Below are 5787 nucleotides of genomic sequence, written 5' to 3'. Positions count from 1 at the left end.
TTTATCATTTTCATACAATAAACGTGTATTTTCTATACAAAAATTCCGGTTTCATATTTATATATCTGGTATACAAAACGTTAGCTTTAATTAAAAGGAAATCAGAAGTGAATTTGACTTTTGTCGCTGAATGTTTTACAATTGAAGAGAAATTACATGCGGCATTTCTAGGCATACAGCCTCATCCGAAAATTATTTTATTGATTCTACATATCATAAGGTAACTTTATCGGATCCTTTGGTAATGAATACGGAAGGGCAAGTAGTAAATATATTACCGTTAATAAAAATACAAGCAAGAAAATCGTGGTTGTGCGATACTTCATGTAAAATAAACGATCCGTTTTTAATTGGCCGTTACCAGAAATTTCTCGAAACTATACATACATGTACTTTAAGGAATGTACCAAAATTGATACAAAGTATTCATGAATGTACTATGAAAACTTCAAATGAGAAATTGGGCCATACGCGTAGCTGTCATATTGATTTAACACTTTGTAAAGGAATGTTTCTTCTAATTCAATTATTATCGCCTCATTTTCCAAAAGTAAGAATTATTAAACGTTTAATTTATCAACTTATAGATTTTTATCGAAAGATGGAAAATCTCGATAAGGCATTAACTCATGCTGATTTAAACACATTAAATGAAATTGTAAGTTCTGCACAAGAAAAAGCAGATATGTACGAACATCAACAGACAGATACATTTCTGAACGATGATGATATTATTTCTAAATATCGTGAAATGTTTAAGGCTTTGATAAAACGTTCAGCAGATACACCACGACATATTTGCGTATCATGTGAGAAATTGTATTATAAAAAAAATGTTTCTAAAGTCAATACTCTTCAAGTACAAATAAACATTCAAATTTGGAGAGATTTAATGGCACATATACAATAACAAAAGATTATTACGAAATATATATGTAATTATTGTGCAGACAAATTTCGTAAAGGTCTAATGCCTGCATATTGCATTTTGAATAATCTCTTCACAGATGATATGCCCGAAGTAATATCATCTCTTAACATATTTGAAAAAATTCTTATACAGAGAGCTAAAGCATTTCAAACTGTCCTCAAAATGGGAACTGTTATTAATAAAAAGCTACCTCAAAGACAAATGGTACAGAAAGTTAAAGATAGAACATTTCATTTACCACTTCCATTACAGGAGACATTAAATAAATTATGTTCTACTACTGACCCAATAAATGATAATCACGAATTATATATTTTAATTAGAGATATTCCGACAAAATCAAAGATTATTTGGGAAGAGATAGTTGATGTTAAAAAAGTATTTGACGCTTTAATATGGTTACAGCGCAATAATACTTTGTACTCTCATATTATATTGCCAAATAATCACAATGATTTATGTTTGACTAAATTAAAAAATTCAGAATTCCAAATGGAAGAGACAGAAAATAATACAAAAACGATATTGGATGACGTGCCTGAATTATTAAATGATCCGATAGAAGAGATCAAAAATGATATAGAAGTTACATTAGAGGATCAACAGAAGGCAATGTTAACTCAAGTTACTGATGAAAATGATGGCTATTACGAACAATATACTATCTATACTTTATATGAAAAGAAAGCAAATAAAACTGCGACAACCTTATATCAAATGTTAAAAATTCAGGACTTGCCTTTGGATAATCGTGAACAATATTTAGATTTAATGTGTTTTCCAGATTTATATCCTTTTGGTATTAATGGACAACATGAGACTAGGCAAGTCAAACTTTTTGATCATGAATTTATTAAATGTCGTTTGACATCTAAACATCCACAGTACAGATTAAATCAACAATATTTATTTTATTTATTGAACAATGCGAATATTCGTCAGTTAAGTCGTGGAATTTATCATAAAATAAACGTAACTAATCCGCGAGTTCGTTATACGGCTGCAGAATACGTAGAAGCAGTGTCGAAAGAATTGTTGGAATCTAATTTGAATACAATATTTGCCACACTTCGAAATATAGAGCAATATTGGCGTAAACCGAGAAGCGATTTAAATTGTATGACGCAGCATTATGGACCTGCAACATGGTTTTTAACATTAAGTTCGAGTGAGTAGTTATAGGAAAATTTAGGTGAATATATTCGTGAGGTAAATGGATGGCATGATACTTCCTCATGCATTAGCGTACTTGTTGCTAGAGATCCTGTATTAACATCCAGGTTTCTCGATAATAAATTTCGGGCAATGCTTGATTTCATTAACTCCAAAGATCATCCAATTGGAGAAGTAATACACTATTTCTAGCGACGAGAATATCAAGGTAGAGGTATACAACATTTCCATTTATTAATATGGATTAAAAATGCACCGATTTTTGGTGAATCTACTATTGAAGAAGTCTCCACATTTATTTTACAACATATAAGTTGCAAAATGCCGGATCAAAATATTTCGCCATTATTGTATAGGCGTGTTAATACGCATCAGCGACATACACATAACGATTATTGTCTTCGCTCTAAAAAAGTAGAACGTAAAGTTATTCATCGGTATCGTTTTGGATTTCCTCGTTCCGTTACTGAAACTTTTAATATAAGAGATGTGGCAACTTCAATAGCAGGCAGAAAACAATTGAAACATAAAAGTATGCTTTATGATCTTCCTCGAATAGATAATGAAGTTAATATAAATGATTATAATCCTGTTCTTCTTACTGCATGGGAAGGTAATATGGATATACAATTTATTGATGAAAAATCATCGCTGCTTGCCTGGTACATTACTAAATATATGAACAAAGCGGGAAAAAGTGAGTTGTCTGATACTATTCTTGATAGTAAGAATAATAAAAATAAATCATTACGGAGTTATCTATGGAATATCGCTTTACGATTTACGAATAATAGAGAATGTAGAGCTCTCGAAGCTGCTGATACATTGCTAAGTATTCCTTTACATGGAACTGATCGAAACACGACTATTAAATGGTTAAATGTTAACCAGATAAGATATAGAAAATTAAAAAATCGCAAAGAAATTGAAGCTCTCGATGCTGAATCTACAGATATATTTTATCCATCTTTAATAGATAATCATTATCCACATAGACCAAACGAATTAGAAAATATATCTCTTTATGAATTGGCACAGTGGTACGATATCTCGAAAATAAAACCGAAAAATGAGGATATTGAATATTATAAAATAGATAATGGTTATTATCTTAAACGGCGACAGCGGATATCTTATTAATCATTATAGATATGGTGTTAATACACAGCCAGAAAATTATTTCTTTTCGTTATTGCTTATGTTTCAACCATGGCGAAAATTGGAGGATCTTAGAAATGAATGCGATGCTTATGCCGAATCGTTTCACAAAGTAAAACTGCATCTTGTAGAAGCATTGCAATATCATGAAAGATTAGAAGAATTGCAAAAAGCATTTGAAACTGCAAAAGAGTTAGTTCAGCAATGTTTAGATAACGATTTACAAAAAAAGCAGGCTCAGGATGATCCTGAAAATCCGATAGGTGTTCAAAATATAGAGGCTGGTGAAGCGATGCAAGATTTTAAAGATCTTGGTGATAAAGTAATTCGAGAAATCGATGTATCTGAAATGATAGCAAAATTAAATACCGATCAAAAACGAGTATTCGATAGAGTTATTAATACTGTAGATTCAGATAAATCAGTATTACGATTATATGTTAGCGGAGAAGGTGGTACTGGAAAAAGTTTCTTAATCAAGACTATTAAATGCTGGATAAAACAAAATCTTAACAAAGATACTGCTGTAGCAGCACCTACTGGTATAGCAGCATTTAATATAGATGGTTTGACAGTTCATAGATTGCTTCAATTACCCGTTGAACATGGTCATACTCCTAAGTATAAACAACTATCTGATCATGTATTAAAAGTTTTACGAGCAGATCTTAAAGATGTTATTCTTTTTGTAATTGATGAAGTGTCAATGATATCTAATTTGACTTTAATGTATATACATCTTCGATTGTCTGAAATATTTGACACTGGTGATTGGTTTGGTCAAAAACACATTCTTTTATTTGGAGACTTGCTTCAACTACCTCCTGTACACGAGGATCCTATCTTTATGCATTTATCCGATGAAAAAATTGCTAAACATCTTGGTTCCTTAAGTGCTGTTAATTTATGGACTACATTATTTGACTATAATGAATTAACAATCAATATGCGCCAGCAAGGAGATGACTCTTACCGTGAATTATTGTCAAGAATTCGTATTGGTTTACTGACAAAATCTGATTGTAAGATTCTCGAAAGTAGAAAAATATTTTTCAAAGGAGATTCTTTCGAATCTAGATTAAACGAATTATGTAATTTTATTGACAATCTGCCATCAGATACCATTTGTTTACTGCCTACTTGTCGTATGTGTGATGTTCTCAATGATGCAATGTTAAGTCGTGTTACGTCCAGTGGACTCCACGATTCTTTTCTTTCATGTAATATTAAACGTTTACGGTCTGGAAATCTTTGCACTTGACATAAACAATAAACTAAAGGAATATCTAGCAGGCGAGACTAATCTTTCAGAACTATAAAATTCTTTTTTCAATGAGACGGATCAATAAATATTCCTGAACTAAAGCCCACGTCAAAATTTGAGAATTTTAAACAAAGATAAGAAACCCTCGAACGCTAGACACCCAGATCATGTGCGTGCGGACAGATGATGAAACATTCAATTCTAAAGCCGCGTGATGGGCTTAAGAGTTTAGAACAATAGAATAAGGAGAGGAACACGGACGACGGTATATAGATGAAACCCAAATCCGTAAGCAAAACTCGCGATACTTGACACCGCGTGCTCGCTTGCCAGACCACCCTCTTATGTTATCTGTTTGAAATAAATTTCAACAGGAATAATAAATGTCAACTTAACCGATCCTAACGGACTCTCCAAGAGGCTGGGGTTAATTTCTAAAAACAAAAGCTTACACCAATGGGCGCAACTTCTGGACCTTCTTCTGGAAGAGTAACACCTCCTACTCATGAGAGGGGTAGATAGTAAGGATTTGATTTGTTAAAAAAGGAATTCTGACTGCCTAATGGAGAGGGTATATGGGGAGGGAGTGGTGCACTTGGACACAGTATAATTGGACACGGTGCAAATGGACACGTTACAAATGGACACGAGATTTTGCACACGGTTCAATTGGACACAGTGCATTTGGACACAGTAATTTTGGATACAGTAGCTTTTGGACACATAAGAAAATACGCATCGTTTACTTGGACACCGCTCAATTGGACACTGTTCATTTGGACACCGTTCGTTTGGACACAGAAAGATGCGCACCGTTCATTTGGACACCGTTCGTTTGGACACCGTTATTTGCCCACCGTTCGTTTGGACACCGTTCATTTGCCCACCGTTCGTTTGGACACCGTTCATTTGCCCACTGTTCGTTTGGACACCGTTCATTTGCCCACCGTTCGTTTGGACACCGTTCATTTGCCCACCGTTCGTTTGGACACCGTTCGTTTGGACACCAAAATTTGATTTAAATTATACGACGTAATCCACACCAAATTTTTGTTTTAAATAAGAAATAGGTTTGGGTTAGGTTATATCTTCCGGAAGTGGAGCCCCCCCGCAGGGGGGGCGGAACCCACTGTATCCATGCATGACATCCAAATATGCGAAAGGCTAAACAAAATGCTAAAAGCAATGTAAAATTAATGACATCAATATCAGAGATATATAAGTATGAATATATTTTATTTTGACAGATATTATAACCTTC

The 5787-nt window shown here is 33.4% G+C and overlaps 1 pseudogene; it reads left to right on the top strand.

The window, feature by feature from the left end:
• Positions 1-2236: 2236 nt before the first annotated feature.
• LOC138938244 (uncharacterized) lies at positions 2237-4339 on the top strand (annotated as a pseudogene).
• The last annotated feature ends 1448 nt before the right edge of the window (positions 4340-5787 follow it).

This window comes from Polyergus mexicanus, unplaced genomic scaffold (assembly GCF_030449975.1).
Source record: "Polyergus mexicanus isolate NDT 795.1 unplaced genomic scaffold, iyPolMexi1.0 SCAF_12, whole genome shotgun sequence".
NCBI lineage: Eukaryota > Metazoa > Arthropoda > Insecta > Hymenoptera > Formicidae > Polyergus > Polyergus mexicanus.
The sequence above is the reverse complement of the archived record's forward strand: the minus strand, read 5'-3'. Positions and strand labels throughout refer to the sequence as shown.